The sequence below is a fragment of the Maylandia zebra genome, linkage group LG20 (genome assembly GCF_041146795.1).
Source record: "Maylandia zebra isolate NMK-2024a linkage group LG20, Mzebra_GT3a, whole genome shotgun sequence".
Classification (NCBI taxonomy): domain Eukaryota; kingdom Metazoa; phylum Chordata; class Actinopteri; order Cichliformes; family Cichlidae; genus Maylandia; species Maylandia zebra.
This window is the reverse complement of record NC_135186.1, coordinates 22,363,371-22,381,308: the sequence shown is the minus strand read 5'-3', so window position 1 is coordinate 22,381,308 and position 17,938 is coordinate 22,363,371. Positions and strand designations below refer to the sequence as shown.

Genomic DNA, 17,938 nt, shown 5'->3' with positions numbered 1-17,938 from the left:
TGCTAATTTTACCACACGCTGCTAAACTGAGAGAACCACATTTAGTTATTTTTAATTACCACCAGCATAGCTTGAGCTTTGTATGTATTATCATGTTCATTAATTTAAACGTGGAATAAATCCCATTCAGATATATTGCTCACACACAGAGACACACATGTGCACAAGCAGTCTAGCCCACTTCCACACTAGCAGTCCATTCACTGTAATTGGAAGTTACTTTGCTGCTACTCTAAATCACAGTGATTTCCTGGGAAATTACAGCAGGCTATTTTCAAGGGACACACACACACACACACACAAAAGAGCATTAACCAGTTACTGAGACTGTTTTTGGATGTGTTAGTATTTACCTACCAATACAAACACATTGAGAATAGAAGATGAAAGAAATATGTTGTTTCATCTCTCTATTTTCTGCTTTCCTCTTTAGGGTTGAGTGCTGTCAGATTCTTCTTGGCACTGGAAATGTTTGCTTTCTTCCCAAATATGCTGAGGGGATCTCCCAGTTACATTAGTACACTGGACGCGAGTCAGTGGCAATCAGTCTTCAGCATCTTCTCCTCATCTCTCCCTCATCTCCCTCGTCATCCTTCCCTTCATCTACTCCCCCTTCAGTCCTCGGACGAGGCCAGCCAAGTCTGGAGTTCAGATAGCGACAGCGTCACAGCATCTGTTATTCATCTTCAGCATGTTACGCATCATGCACGCAAACACAAAAACACACACGGATGCACATTCTTAAATAATAACATACACACACATTACATCATTCCTCTGGTAGATATCACACAGATTGGTGCAGGTAGTATAAATATATTTCCTTATGTCATGTGATCCGGCACATGCACACACAGACACATAGACAGACACTTGACACAAAATATGGGCTTTCCAAATGCTTCCACATTCACACTGTGCTGTTATTACACCAACTTAAATGATAATACGTCAAAAGGCTTAACTTTCACCTGACTGTAGATGGGAAAGAGCTACTTTTTTCCCACTGACCTCGTCAACCACACTCTCTCGTTGTGATGAATTTGTACCTTCATGGTCACAACCAGTCAATGGTCTGTATGATGGATACCTATAGCCATGGCCGCAGTGAGTCGATGAAAGTGACCCATGTGTACATCTCTGCTTCCGGGATGTGAAACCCAATTCCGGGTGGGATTGATCCATGTCTGGCCACTGCGGGGATAAGGCCAGAGGGAGAAGATAAGAGCAGACACAGAGCAGTCAATGATACGTTTGACCATCAACCTCTACTGCAAACAGGATGCTGTAGTAACTTTTAAAGGTATACAGACCGCATGTCACCAGGTCATGTAAAAGGAACTTGCTGCTGTTTAAGTGCTGTGGCTGAAAAGCACTGGTGGAGGAAGCATTCAAGCTTCTCCACGTAAGCCGTACATGCCACTTATTTGAGCATATTAGTAAAAAACAAAACACATAAGTATAAAACTTGTATGGATTCCTAATGCTATAACTCTTGTACTTGTTTTGTGCTTAAATACTGATTATTCACAATATTGATTACTGAGTTTTAAACCAGTGATTAGACAAAGTAAGCTATTTAAAAACATCATCTTGGGCCCCAGGAAGCTGATTTCTACCAATCAATAGAACAAGCAAAAGAAAAAATCAAAAACAATCCTTTGAGAAATGGGTAGCAGTCAGCTAATTCTACAGAGAACACGCTCTGTGTCTGTGTGTTGTGCATGTCGACTGTATCATCTCCACCTTATGTACTGCGCTCTGGCCTGTTGTCGCCCCAAGATGTGAGGTAAATAATTGAATGGATCCATTAATAAATAAAGTGCAGGGGGTGGTGGGGAGGGGGGATGAGGGCGAGAAGCGAGACGGGAGAGACAGGTCACTCATTTTTACAATCACTGTTCGGGGGAGTGACATGGCTGCACACGCGCTGCCACTTCTCCCTCTCTCTCTGTGCTCTCTTTCTCTCTAGCAGGTGTCTGGACGTAGCGAATACTAGCGATACTGAACTGTGACCCAAAAGCTGTGAGCAGGATGTAGCATTTCAGCACATTTCCTCTCCGATCCACCAGGACAAGCCTACTTCCTGTAAAACAGGTGGAGGGAGGTAACATGGAGCCGCCCCCACAGATCAAACCAAGCCTATTTGAGCCCAGCCAACCTATTTTCCAGTATGCACCGGTAAATTCCAGCTGGTACTGGTTATTTATATATGTTATAAAACACTATTTAATGTAAAAACCTGCCAAGGGAGCAGCAACTGGAAAGGTGAATATGAAGCTGTGGTTTTGAGCCATATAGAATTTTAAGGGTATAATTATCAGCTACTGAGAGGCTGTAGTAGTTTGTTGAAAGTGTATGTTTCCTGTTACAGTAGCTGCCTTTTTTGGCAATATTTCTATCTTAACCTAGTCCTGCTCTGTAAGTATACCACCATTGTGCCACAGTTTTGTGTTTGTTACTACCTCTGCTTGTCTGTTGTGTGGGAAATAAAGATGTTTACAAAGATGCAAACCAGAGCAAACTGTCCAAGCTCTGCAGAAACCAGTCATTAAAAATAACATCACATTTCATACTTGCCCAGTAAGTTTTTTTTTCTGTCTTTACTAATTCCACACTAATGCCTTCTACTTTCTCTCTAACCCATTCACCTCATTCTCGCATTTGCTTTCTTGCTTTTACCCTTGTTTTCTCTTTCGCTTGGCCTTCTTTTTTATTTTACAGCCTGATCTCTATTTAGATTTCCTCGTTTGGAGTTGCCACAACGCTCCCCGCTGCCAACATCTGTAAGTGGTTTGCAGGCAAGAGACACTATGGAAAAACATCAAAAAACTCAAAAAAAAAGGGCATAATGGGTCTCCTCTACTAGGGTTAGAGAGAATGGAGGCTGTGAGAAGGATACAAACTGCACTGGGATCATGCACAGAAGAAGGCGGCCGGCTGTGCTCTGTCTCGCTGAGGGTATGTATGAAGACAGCTGTGGAGCGACATGTCTGAATCACTGTGAAGCACTATGTAATATTCTGCACAGTGCCGGCAATAAATGCATACCTGCTCATAGAGTACTGTAGCTTATACTGGGTGGAAGTTCTTGGGACCCCACAGTTGAGGTTTTACTGCGGATTGACCTCAATCACGTGTCAGGTTTTAGGCAGATTGGACTTAAGCTGCAGCACTTTTAAAGAGATTATGTTATTGTAAGCGATTAGGGGAAGTAGATACATTGAAGGGAGCTAATGAGGGGTTTCTCCCCTCCCCAGCTGCCAGCCTAATTCAGTGCTCACTGTCCTGTTGATAATACACACTACAATAGTATTACTGTGGCATTAGAGGCTTTACAATGTTGTGGCACTGAGAGCTACTCTGTTGACAGTGTGGTAGGTGTTCAGAGCGTTGTTTATCGCATTGCTATAACAGTCTATAGTGTTTTTCATGAGCATGTGGCTGCTCTTTATACATATGTGTTTGGGGGGAGGGGGCGGGGGGAGGCTTTGTGTGTACAGTAGGGTCTCATTAGGTAATGAGGATGATTACGCTGCATTAGGTGGTGGAGAAGAGAGGCAACAGCCACAGGGTGGGAGGGGAGAAGGAACATGTGTCTGTGATTTGCGGCATAAGCACATACCATTTAATTGACACAAGCTCTCTGTGTCTGCTGTGTCCTCTCCATGTCTGCTTGGTCCTCTCTGTCCTTGACTCGGAGGGCAGAGAGACAGATGTGGTGTGAAAGGGGCGGAGTAGGGGAATTCAGTGAATGTGGAAAGGTACCGGGCTGAAAGTCGGCTGCAGTTAGAGGTAGAGTGGAATATTGGACGTGTCTCACTGCTCTGTAGGGCAATCTGCTGCAACTATGAAAGGCAACTTCAGAAGTCCCTGTGATATTGCGTAATTAATGCTATATAACTCCTCTAAAGGAAGAAGCAGAGAGACTACCAGAGTATTTCCCCAATACTAAGGGGGCATTTGGCTGAATGTGTGAAGACAGGCTTCCCTCACTACTCCCCTTCTATAAGTAGGCAGGTATTTTTACCCTGGATAAAGTGCTGACCCAGTCTCAGGTAATTACACCCCTATTGGGCTTTGGCACAGACAAGTCAGGGCGGTGCTGAGTGCACCTTACACCCCGGCGACGGGTAAACCACACTTATCTCACTATTTACAAGCAAGTATAGAGCCTTGCTCCACATGAGAGACAGGGAGGAGGGCATACCTTGGCAAAGACAGGAAACCTTTCCCCTGGAAGCAGTCGACTGACATCCCATCCCCCATTAAACAACACAAAAAGGGACACAAAAGCAATGAAACTATATTCCATATTTATGCAGAGGGTGTAATCAGAGTAACAACAGAAGAAACACGTATATTGCCTAACTGAGGGATCCTGGCAATATTGTGCCAGTGTGTGGCACATTTCCTGGCAAAGATTCAATCCAGTAATCCCTAAGAGGGTTAGGCATGCTCTAATCACTTCTAACATAATAAAGCCGAATGTTCATGAATGATGGATATCTTTCTTGGAAGCAACAGAACAACAAAAGGAAAAAAACAATGCTTCTATTAACGTGTCAGGGTGTGATGATATCTCTAAATGTCACGAGGAGCATGATACTGGCTGTTTTTTTAGACGGAGCTGTTAATAACATCAAGTATGAAGGAAGTTCAGGTCTGCAGCCTGGCACAATGCCAACAGAACCTGGAGGCATTTGGACCAAATTCAGGCTCATCTTTATGCTGAACTACAAATAATAATCCTTAATAACCAGGGTTGTAATTAAATATGAAAACTATAATAGGGTGCGCACTGATATATTTTTGTCCTTGTTTTGGCACATTAACAGGTTGCAACTTGCTCATTTGATAAGTTGGCTTTGTACAGACAGTTGCAGAGACCTAAAAGAATCAGAAAGGTTAAGCTTACATTCACAAGCTTCTACAGTTTCCAGGTAAATCTGCATTATATAACAACTCTGAACTTCTTTCTTTGTTTTGCAGTCATGCATTCTCAAAACAAGGCAACCTTTGCAGTCAACTTGTAAATTGATAAAATGGGGAAAAAAACATTTAAAACACCGGCATCAGGATGAGAAAGATTCGTTTTTTTCTTATGCCTCAAAGGTTATGGTCTTAATCAGACTACGTAAAACTTTCAAGCAACTGTTTTACACTAGCATAAAAGCTAAACTAAAATGATGACGGTACAAAAAGACTAAGCAGCACAGGATAAAGTAATTATGTTGGATGATTCACTGATGGCAAACATACCTTGTCTTGTCTGAAACATTGTTCAGAAGATCATATTCGTAAATTCTTAGCCTTTATTTTATGCATAGCAATCAACATACCTCCAAGAGAAGATCTGCATCAGAACCAGTGAACATGTGCTCTTTAGAGTGTCTTTGAATAAAACGGGGGATCTTTACAAGACACTTTTCTCTAGTATCTTTAATATATCTTCTCTCCAATTAAATGCAAGTTCTATGGAAACTATGTGCTGTGTGCTGCTAGGCAAGGAAGAGACTAAGGGAAATGGCTGTGGTCAGACCATAGTCCTTGAAAGAGGAGGGAAGTGCCAAGCAAGGAGAAGAAGACGGAGAGGAAGAAAAGAAAAACGAAAAAGAGCTTTCTGAATTTGAATGATTTACCTATAAATGCACACATATGGGCATGCTCATGCACACACAAAACGCACGCACAGAGACATGCACATGCACAAACACATGCATGCACTCTGGCAGCTGAGGTGCTGTGTGTAATAATACACTGATGGGAATGTGCCACTGCACGTTAATTCTCCCTTCACGCTTGCGTTGAGGAACACAGAGCCTCTAATTGATGCTAAAACAAACTGCTGACCCAAACTCAGGATGAAGGTCTGTCACTGATGCACACAGAGAAACACACACTCCTGCCTGCACAAACTATGAAGTGTACTATTTGCACCCCAATTTCACAAAAACTGAACATGCACAACTCCAATGGAACAAATCTGAGGTTTCCTAAACTGTCACACACTTTTGCGTTCTATAAGAGGCTTATAGGTTCAGAGCTTGAAAGTCATCCACCACATGAACAAGAATAAGATGCCTAGGTGGCAATCTGCAATGTCCTTGGATTTCTGGAGGCACATCTGGGAGTCCGTGTGCACGCTTGCATTAGGAGTACCTTCTGGAGGGTGGTTGGGGGGCCTTGAGAAAGTAAACTCTACTCATCCTTTTCACATTCAAATACAGTCATACACACATACACACATGACGCCCCTAAAGGAAGCTCCAGAGAGGCACAACGAAGCCTTTGTGCGGGCCAGATTTCTCATGTCTCCCCGCTCCAGCACACAGATAGATCATCTCAGTATAGCCCTCTGTCTGAAGGGCAAGTGCATGCACGCCTCAGAGACAGAAAGAGGGAGGGAGAAAGACAGTGGAAGAGTGCGAAAAAAAGTTACAACCCAAATCACTTCTTTCCTTTCTCTTTTAATACTTTCCCCCCTTGTCTCTTGTCTCCCACATCTTTCCCCCTCTTTCTCCCACTCCCTCCATACCCTCCCTCTCTCTCCGCAGAGGAATCCAGTCTCTCCACTGGGATTGGAGCTCTTTGAAGGTGATCCAGAACTGTACTGCTTGCTGCCTCTGCTCTCCTCCCTCTCTGCCCTACCTCCCTCACCCTCCACCCTCCGCTGCCACCCCTCAGCCCTCAGGGGGCCTGGATCCTGCTCAACCAAGAGCAGCCGTGCTCCAAATCCAGGCCCGGGCTTAGCACTCCTGCCGCAGGCCTTGCTCGCTGTCCCGCTGCACCACAGAGAAACAGAGAGGTGGGAGGCCTGAGGAGACAGGACCATGGGTGGGTGGGAGAAGGGGGAAAGTAGGCGTTGGGAGAAGCAAGGCACGTGTGTTTGGTCACATTCACATTTGGCATTTTGGAGAAAGAGATTAGGAAGGAGATGTAATTGCAACTCTCCCTCCTTCCCAAATATCTCTCTTTTTTCCTCTTCTCCTTCACATAACTGTTTATTTTCCTTTTCATTTCATCCTTACGCTCCCTCCCTTTTTCCATCCCACTTCCCCTGTTCCCTCCATCCCAAGGGCAAGCTCTTCACACACTCGTCAGACTGGTTTCTTTGGCACACCTCGCGCACACAAACACACACTTTTGGGTGCCAACATACGTTCAGACACATAGCTCTTCACTTTAACAGAGGGTCCGTTACTCAATTTCTCAGAACTGAGAAGGAAAAGACAGAGAATGACAAACAGACAGAAAAAAAGAAAAAGAAAAGGGAGGCCGATAAAGAGAGGGAGTGAACTGGAGGGATGTGCATTCCTTTGGCTTGCCTGGCTTGGGAGCACAGGAGACGTGTTGCTGGCTGTTCAGTTTATTATCCCCAAGCCATATGGGTTGGCAAGCTTTTGGGGTGTGGTGGGATTCATGTGTGTTTGTGTGTGAGCAGGGTAAGGCAGCAAGTGTGATTATACCTACAGTATGTCTTTTATCACCTGCAGTATGCATCTGTGTGTAGTCTAGGCCACAATAACCTAAGGAACCACATTTTCAGATTAGAGCTTTCACTAAAACATTGAGAGTTTCCAGCACATTTCAGCCTACATAACAATACACCACACATGCACACATGAGTAAATTTACACAAGCTGATTATTTCAGTCATTTGTGGTTTAAATTGTAACTTAATGATAATCACATGATGGTATGGTATCATGCAGTGTGTTTTAATACTGCTTCCTTTAAGATTCAAGTATATTTAGATTTATTGCAACTGGAATAGCTGTAAAATGTTAGGAGAAATTGGGTCATCGTCCTTTCTCGCAATTAGCTAGTCTGCTTGGTTTAGGTGAAAGTTCTGCCTGGATGGAGCTTACACATGCTCACTGTGAATCCACCGTACAACTACCTACACTATCCTCACATGCATGCAATCAGACATTACATGGACTTCAGAGCTGGCTTCAAGATTGAAGCTGATTTGTAAAACTAATTCCTACAAAGAGCAGTTTAGGGATTCATTTTACTGATCATCTTTGTTTACTTTAAACGTCTAGGTGGGTTGAAGCATTTAAGAGATCAGTATGATCAACTGACTGCCCGTGCTGAAGTTCTAGCTTTGACTTTCTGTGCTTTGGATACAATCTGGAAATCCATCAGCTAGTTTGTTGACTCGGTTCGATTTCAGAAAACACAACCCCTCTTTCACTCTTCATATGGACTCTTTGCCTTCATGCAACCAGAGCCTACTCAAACATAACCGGTCAACAGATCTCAAACTACAAGCAGACTACAAAGGAAAGCTTCCCTTAGATATAAAAAAGTTCACTGTCATTTTCTTTGCTGTTCTGTTTTTGTAGCCATTTGACTGAAAATGACCAGTCTTGTTTTGCAGCAGGTCATGGTTAGTCAAAACACAAATACACTGTGTTGCCTATGGCTGCTTCAGAAGAAAAGGCACTTGAGGCTTATATCAATTATTTCAATATCTCACTGATGTTTCAAGTACAATATCATGTACATTTAAAACCAGAACACTAACAATAAAAAATCATGGTTTGACATCTGCAAATTTGACTGCACATAGAAGGAATGGCTAAGACCAGAGTAGGCTAGAGTGAACCAGTGCAACGTCACAAGAGTCAGCAGCATGTGTGTGTGTGTGTGTTTGTGTGTGTGTATACGTGTGTGAAGAAGGCACAAGCTATCTATAGCCTGTGTATCCCTGGGGATTTGAGTCTTAAACTCCATATTCATGACACATCACTGTGGGGATTAGAAGGGCATCATCAGATAGAGGGGCTTACGTCAGCGGACACACACACACACGCTCACACTCAGAAAATAACAGACACACTCTCAGCATCAGTCTCACCCAGGAAAGCACAGCATATACACTGTCCAGGAAGCTCTTTACTTATTTCTGAAGGAAGTGCCTTTCTTTCACACGTGCACATTATAAACCATTGATAAAACAGAGAGGACTCTTCTCTACATCTACAGCTCGCTGCGTATGGCAGAGTCACCAGAATGACTAACCCAAATAGTTCGCTGATAACTTGAGCAGCGATTATTTGCCTATTTGAAACTAAAAGCATCCAGTGTCCGACTAGCGATGCCAATTTAAACACTCTGAGTTGGACCGGGGAGTGCAAATTGTTGAGAAGAGAACAAACCAAAATGTGTGAGAGGAGACGGAGGTGGGGCCGTGCAGGGGAGTTGATTAAGGCCAAACCACGTGGAAGTCGATCTGCAGGGGAGGCGGAGAGGGAGGGGGCGTTAGCGCAGGCAGCACGGGTCTGTGTTGTGATTGTTTGTTCGTGGCGGCGTGTGCATCCATGTGTGTGTGTTCTTATCTCTTCTGGTCCACAGCAGCAGGAGCATCAGAGGAAGCGTGGCCTTTCCTTCCTGTGCCTTTCACACTGTCACAACACACATGAGCCATAAAACTCTGTGGCTCCATCCAACATATAGAGAGGAAGACAGCAAGAGAGGCAGACGGGTTAGCCAGCGAGTGTAGAACATGTGTGCAGGATTTATGGTGTGCAGCACATGTCATTTAATTGACACAATGGCCCTTTTCTGTTTCTGAGAAGAAATACAGAGACATTTGAGGGCAGGATTTAAGAAAGAGCTGAGGTGAATGAGGAGGAAAAGTGGCAGTTGCAGCAGTAGAGGGTACTGGGGCAGTGGATGTTCAGTATGGGCTGGTTCACTCCACAGGGGAGCTGAGGAAGGACACCTCTCTACCCTATATTCTGCACCTGGCATTCGACTCTGGCAGCCAGCCATTCGCCCATTCCCCCATTTCACCCTGTGCTACTACCCATCCATTTCTCAGCAAACATCTAAGTCATCCTTCTCAGTCAGTTACACAGTGGTGGATAGCACTATCACTCACTGACTGCAATGCACACTGAAGCCAGGGAGGCTGAAAAATCAAATAACTGAGCTGATATTTGCATGTTTAAATGATCATTTCATGGTAATTATCCCATGTTTGACCTAATTATGTATTATTTATTACTCTTTGAATGAATAACATCATCATCATCGAGAGAAACAGTGTGGTTGCTTGTACCTGACTGCAGTGTATGGTAATTCAACATGCATTTGTAGTCAGTCTGAACTGGTGAGGATGTTTTTCCTAACAGATTTTTGTTGGAAAAAATGATCTAAAGGATGAAAAGGTTGTCTCACCTCCAATTATGACATTCACCTTTTTTGCACTAATCTAATGTCGAGCTACACACAGGAAAGGCTTGCAAATTACATATAACGTCTCCCCCAATCACACCAATACGTTTGATTTTAAAAGGCCTACACTTTGTAATCTACTGTCTTTAAACTATCAAATCAACAGCTCCAGGCTTAAAAGTGGGCAGGCCTGAAGCCTGAAGATGGCTCTTCTGTGTAGAACAACAGCTGTGCCCTGAATTAACATAACCCTGAGAAGGGACACGAAAATAAATAAGTGCAGAAACCACTGTGTAGAAACTTCTCCAACTGTCTGTTGAGGCAAAGTCCATCTGTTAACTCCATATCTATTTAGGTCTTGCATCAACCATAAATTGCAAAAAGTAGTACTTCTGAGTCACAAGTTCACAAAATCGGTGATGTTCTGTGCAGTTAGTTTGGTACAACGCTCACAGGTGAGGCTTGGCACTGACTATGGGTTCTTAAAAGATGTTTTATTGTATGCTTTCATTTGAAACACAGCAATGAAAAGAAAGTCAACTTTAAGTCTAAATGTCACAAAATCTTTATATCTGTATTGTTATCGCGTTCATTGAAAGGAGGCCATGTAAGAACATCCAACAAAGTTGTATTCACACATCCATAATGTGAAAGCAATGGTGTGTTAGTGGAGCACCAATGAATCCCATGAGAGTGAAGAAATACTGCTCTGACCCATGTGAAATGTACTCACTTTATTAAACTTTAGTATACCTCGCTAATACTAGGTTGGAACCAACTTCTGGCTTCAGAACTGAATCTTCATGATTCAACAAGGTGCTGGAAAGATTGATGCAACAGGCATTATACAGTTGCTGAAGATTTTCCTGCAACACGTCCATTATGTGTATCTCCTGTTCCACCAAATCCCAAAGGTGCTCTACTGGATTAAGTAGAGGGAACTCCTTCTCATGTTCAAGACACCAGTTTGAGATCATCTGAGCTCTGTGACATGCTGTCCAAAAGTAAACAGAAGATGGGCAACTGTGATCATAATGTAATGGACACCACACCACCAACGCCCGCCTGAAACATTGTTACAAGGTAGGGTGGATCCATGCTTTCAAGTTGTTCACACCCTACCACCCAAATGTCACAGCAAGAATCAAGACTAATCAGATCAAACAATGTTTTTCCAGGCTTCTGTTGCCCCATTTTGGTGAGCCTGTGGAAACTGTAGACTCAGTTTCCTGTTCTTAGACGACAGCAGTGGAAGCCAGTGTGGCTTTCTGGTGCGTTCACAGACGCTCTTCTGCATACCTTGGCTGTAATGACTGGTTCTTTGGGTTCCTGTTGCCTTTCTATTAACTAGAAGCAATCTGGCCGTTCTCCTCTGATCTCTGGAATCAACAAGTTCATTTCCCCATGAGAAGTGCCCCTAACTGGATATTTTTTTCTTTTTCAGATCATTCTCCGTAAACAGTAAAATGGTTGTGTGGGAAAATCCCAGCAGATCTCTGAAATATACACACCAGCCCATCTGACATCATCTGACAGGTTGGGTCGCCTTGGCTACATACCTAAATGGATTGCTGCCATATGATTGGCCGATCAGACATCTGTATTAGTGAGCAGCTGAACACGTGGACCTAATAAAGTGGCAAGTGAGTGTACAGTCATTGTTTTTACTGAATATGCTTCCATAAGAAAATCCCAGCACAGAACATATAAAACAGTGGGAAATGAGGGCAAAATGTGTACTCAGGTGGTGTTTTGCTGTGCGCGCACACACACACACACACACACACACACACACACACACACACACACACACACACACACACACACACACACAAACACTCTCTTTCCATAGAGTAGTGAGGTGGGAATGGTGCCAAACCAACACTTCATTTCAATTTCAAATCCGAGGCCTGACTTTGACCTTTCAGCACAAAACTAGTTATAGACTCACTCTCGGCTTCTTTCTCTCCTCCCACCCGTTATGCTGCTTTTTCAACACACACACGCTTCTTTGCTTCATCTTGCTCACAATTTTAATCTGTAACTCCTTCTCCTTCTCTCCTTTTCTTTTTTATATTCGCTCATGATTTCTCACCTCATCTTCTGACTACTTCCCATGTCTCCTCATGAGTAACCGTAAGTGACTATTGCAGCTCATCCCCACTTGCTTCCTGCTTCCTGTGGCCTTTGAGCAGCACTTCCTGTCCTCTGTCTGTGAGCTTTCTGGAATGCCACCTTTCATCATTATGAAACACTGACACATCTATCAATGAAAAATGCGAGTGCATTTCTCTCTGGTGTTAAACTGTCGACAATGTTGATTGTTTGAAAAGAAAAAAGAAACAAGGTGGGAGGGAAAGTAAGAGAAGCAAGAAAACAGGGTGTGTGGAGAGGAATGAGTACACAACCAGTAAGGACATGTTTTATAAATATATGGAGCCAAGGTCGAATTTATCATTTGACTTTATAGGAAACAATTAGGAAAAGTTTATTTCAGGAAGCGAAAGTGACATAACCAGTGACATAATACCATCAGTAGTATTACAGAATGGGATTTACAATGATTTCTCACTTCGTCTACCAAATGTTAAGTTTTTTGATCACCAAATGGCAGTTACACAACACTAGTTACAGGGAGGGAGAGTGTTGCTCTAAGCCAGAGGAAGGGCGTGAGTGTAAAATAACACTAGAAACTACACTAAAAGAAGAAATGAGATGGAGAGAAAGAGTAGGAGGAAAGTGGGAGATGGAGAGGGGGTACCCAGGCGGGTGTTCCAGAAACCTGTCAAGGTATTTCCTTCTCCAAACACAAACTTTGCGCAACTGCACAGTACAGACAAGCAGATACACACACACACACACACATATAATCCAACGTTTTATGTTAAAAATACCCAACAGTGGTCAACAGCACAACTTTGATTTAAAGCATTCTTTGATTGGGTAGGTCTCAGGCCAACTCCCGATTTCCTGTGCGGCACTGTATGTCGTCTACAGCTGTATGAACATGCACACGCACACACATACACCAGCTTAATGAGGCATTCAGTACCCCCACGGGCTCCATACTTTGTGAGTCTCTTCTCCAGTCTCCAAGTGATTCAATATCTCGTTCCTGCTCCACATACATTTTGGTCAATGTCTCGTCACTCCCAATTCTACCACACTTATGCCTGCATGCGTTCACATAAATATGTACACACCTACGCAAACACAGACACACACACACACCATGTCCCACTGCTCTCCTTCTACGCCAGCTGTAGTCCGCCCAATCTGTTTACATAGCCTGCTGAACCTAGAAGAGAGGAGAGGGAGAGAGAGAGTGTGTTGGATGGGCAGACCATAGCTGTTTGTCTGAAGGGGCTTTCCTGTTCTCACAGGAAATGACAGAGAAAAAAAAGAGGGAGAAACCAGGAACAGGGGAGGAAAATGCAAGATGAAAATAAATGAGACAACAAAGTGAACAACATGAACAGCAGAAGAGCGACAGTAGCAAAGAAAAGGTCGTGAACGCTCATGGAAACATCTGTCCTGCTGTTCAGATAAGCCAAAAGACAGCGAGTGCAGGACTGGAATCCAGATCTCCTCTCCTCCTCTCCCCACTGCTGGGCAGATCACAGATTAGACTGTTATGCAAACCTGCAACAACAGTGTTGCTTTTTGATTTTTGACTTTGCCACCTGTACTTGCTGACTCACAAGCTAAACCTCAGTGCGGCTTGTGGTTTATTCACGGCAAACACATCGCACATTTCCACAAAGGATATCTAATTAACACGTAGCTTTAAAAGGATGCAGACGATTTACCTATAGTGTGCCTCCTTCTATAAGCGTCACATCTGTGGGGACTGAGTTGATGTGTGGGGCGTTGCTTGTGCCTTCTGGCCATGTACGGGGGTTAACACTGTGTCTGTCTTGACCAGCTGTCCAGACCCGATGACTCCACGTGCATGTTTGATGATGGTGGTGATGGCTGAGGGGAGTAAACAGCCACCAATCACTAAATATTGATTTAAAGCTGCTAATTACTCCTCTGTATCTCCAGGTAAAGAAAGTAAGAAAAACTACTTTTCCAAGTCATTCAAGCCCACTTGGTCTCTCTCATTTTGTTAAATTTGTCCCCTATCATTCAGATTTTCCACAGTTTATGTTAGGCTGGCCTCTTATTTGTACTTTCCACCAAATAAATGACAAAAAAATGACACGTAATTCAGTCATTATGTGGGATGAAACATTATGAAACACATGGGTTAAATGATGTCCAGTCATTTTTGCACATTTAGTTCCTGCTGATGACAAGGCATCAGAGCACACTTTACATTTTTGCAACAGTTTTTATCTTGCATATATATTAGGTTAAAAATGCTCAGTTTACTTGATGGATAAAGATTAAACTAATTTGGCATGAGGTACAGAAAATATGAAATAGACACTAAAATAAAAGAGTAACGTTTTATTTTATTACCCATCCATTTCATAGCGGCTGGAGAGTATCCCAGCTGACATACAGCAAAAGGTGAGGTACAACCCGGCAGGTCACCAGTCCATCATTAATTAAGGTAATGATGTTTTATATCAGCTGTGTGCTACAAAACATTTGCTTAGTTCGAGTCTGTGTATCTTAGATCCCAGATGAAGTGCAAAGTGTCTGCATGAATCACACAGAGTGCTTTTCTCCTCTCAGAACAGTGAAATCCCTTCTTCCCACACTTTTCCAATGATGCACGTTGTGAGGGGGATGCCCATCCAACAATTTTTGCAACTTCTGAAAGCCAACAAACAACAGTTATTCATGTGAAAGTGAGAAAATAAGGACACTTTTTTTCCAAAACGCTCTATTTAAGTCCTCTGTAGATTATCTTTGTGAGCTGTACTTCAGAGTGGGAGAATGTCACAAAAGAGTGTTTTCTGTTTTTCCCATTCTTTAAAATTAAACTCTTTTTTTTTTAGAAATACTACTCCTATCAGACAATGTTCATATAACAAATAAACCCGTTTATTTCAAGCATTTCGTGATCATATGTATTTTTGGGTCACAACAGCATGTGTACAGATATTTAAAGATGATGTCAGTTCAGAAAGCACTCTGGTTTGGGTACTGTGATAAAGGTCACTTACAAGTTTGAAAACTGCATCCAATTAAAGATTTTTGACCACTCCACTTCTTTCTCTGCCTCTACCTCTCTGTTCTGTCTGTAGTCATTTCCTTTGTGGTGTTGTGAAGGAGCTGTCCACCTCTTACTGGAAGGCACACCTCCTACTCCCATGTCCTCCCTCCTCCTACAGCCCCTGCTGCATTCCTTTATCTTTAACCATTATAACATTTTCTTCCCCACATCTGGCAGTTTTTCTGTTGTCCTGCTTCTGCTCCCTGTATGTTTAGCAAAGGCAAAAGGCTCTGAGAAGCTTGTTTGTGTCTGTGGTTGTTCTGTTCTTGAGCTCGCTGAGTAACGAGTGTAAACGTACACAGCACGAACATGCGGGAATCAGGCAAAACCAGTGAGAGTTGGTGAGAGACAGAGAGACAGGGATGCGACATGTAATTGTGCTCTAATGAAAGATAAACAGTGCAGTCTGAGGGAGTGTGTCTGGGCAGGGCCCTCGGCTGGCCTAAAGGCTCTGCTCTCCTAGGCTCTTAATTAATGTCTGAGGAGGTCAGTCAGCCTCTTATAACCTGTCACCAAATACTCTAAGTAGCGTAAATGTGTTTTTGTTTGTGTGTTTGCGTGTTTCGCTGCAAGTCTGTATGTTTATGTGTGCGAAATGCGTCAGAGAAAAATATAGAGAATGCCCACTTTGCGGGAACTAACTGCTCCAAATGTTCTCTCAACTGCTCTCATTCCACCCTGCACGATGATCAACCTAACTGCAGGTGTCCACCTGTCTTTTTTATTGTTTTTTCTTCTTTTGCGCCTGGTGGTGGTCACATTCACTTGGAGCACTGTCTCTTTTTATAACCACATACTTTTTGTTTCTCTCAGTCCCGGCAGGAAAAGCTCAGCTGTCGTATACCCTGTTTCAGGGGCCAGTTTGTTTCCTGGCATGTCTTTTACTGGACCTTCCACTGATAATCAAGATACACTGTATCTGGTTATTATAAAAAATGAAACAGCTTAAAAATGCAAAAGTTATCATTTTGATCTGTAATTTTGTTGTGCCAAAGTTGATCTGAAGCAGGTGTGCGTCCACACACTGTGTGCATGTGGGAACGTCACTTGTGGCCAAGCAAGGTTTAACTAAAAGAAGGGTATTCCCAGCCAAAAGTCTGGCCACAAAACCCAGACTAAGTAACCTCAGAGTCTGGGTGGCTGGTCTGAACCTCGCCGTCAAAGTCCTAATCAGCCTGCACATTACACACTATTATGGTTAGAGCGTGGGGAGGGAGAAGGTGAGAGTGGTAAAAAACATAAACACAAGAAAGTGAGACACTTCAGTTGCTATAACTGTTGCAACGTTATTGTTGGGTTTTTTCTCGCCATTCGGTTTTTGCATAAAATCCAAACTGAAAGAAATACATGGAGAGAAAAAGACAGTGACAGCTGTTTGCCTTTTTGACTTCGCTTTTCTCACTACCATTTATGTTGTTCGCTTTCCCTACGAACAGACAGGTGAGAGTGGAAGAGCTAACCAGGAGGCCCTGACCCTTGACCTCTCCCCTCTAACTCAGTTCATCAGTTGGTCTGACCTGACCTCAGCCCTAACAGTGACTCAGGGTCACTGCCAGTTGTTAAAGGCACACAACAAGCCTGGGAAAAAAGAAAAAGGAAAGAATCACAACTTTAACTTAAGAAAAATTACCAATACATGAATGTAAATTGGGAGAAAAAAGTATTTAAACATGATGTAATGAGTAATATCAAAGACATTTATTTAAATTAAACCCAAAAGTACACTTATCCCTCTGTTAGATTTTAAAACACCAAAAAATTGGGGGATGTGACACAAGCAGAAATATTTCTAATTCATTTCTAATTTTTCAGATAAGAAATCAGAAGCCATTTGGGATAGCAAACAAAAAAAATGCATATTTTTATCATTCTATATTGTTCTGTAAAATCCCAATCTGAAAAGTATGCTGTATACACTGGGGTCAAACAGTTTTTATAGCATAAAAATACAACAGCACACTCGGATTTACTGTTCTAGGCCCTGATGTATTAAAACATTTAAAGTTATAAAAAACTTGAGTACTCGAGTACATGTGCTTAGACACTTGCCAGGAGAGGACGAGAGGCGAGGTAAACAAGCTTCCATAGCCCGTGAGCTGAAAAAGTGTGCAAACTGCCTCCTCTACATCTCTAATTGCATGTTTTCTCCCCACATACCTGTAATTACACTCTGCCTACCACTCATCTTTCGCTCTCTGAGGCAACACTCGTGCTAAACCATAATGAAGCCAGGCTCTAATGATTTACAACTGCTTAGCATTAGCACATACACTAACAGCTTCAGACATTACCAGCGACAGTAAAATTACATCTTTATCAAACCAATCCAAATTACATGAGATTAAGAAAAATATAGATTTAAAGAGTGGCAATTTAGCCAATCCTTTTTGTCTTCCATTTAAATGTGTTTAGCTCGACGATTTTGAATATATGAAGAGCTCAACAGTATTGGGCAATTGAGTTATACGCCTGCACAGGTATAACTTAAAAAGGCCCACTTCAAGTTCTGTTCACCTCAGACTGACAAATATGAAATGGAAAAGTGTTTGTCCTTTGATTTATTTACATTTGTCCTGA

At 42.7% G+C, this 17,938-nt stretch overlaps 1 long non-coding RNA gene across 1 annotated transcript in view; it reads right to left on the bottom strand.

The window, feature by feature from the left end:
- Nucleotides 1-527: 527 nt before the first annotated feature.
- LOC143414212 (uncharacterized) overlaps nucleotides 528-17,938 on the bottom strand; it is a 32,736-nt gene continuing 15,325 nt past the window's right edge. The window contains exons 2-3 of the long non-coding RNA XR_013094717.1: nucleotides 1,012-1,194; nucleotides 528-641 (exon numbers count right to left, since the gene is read on the bottom strand). This is a non-coding gene — a long non-coding RNA (uncharacterized LOC143414212). The remainder of the gene's footprint in view (nucleotides 642-1,011; nucleotides 1,195-17,938) is intronic.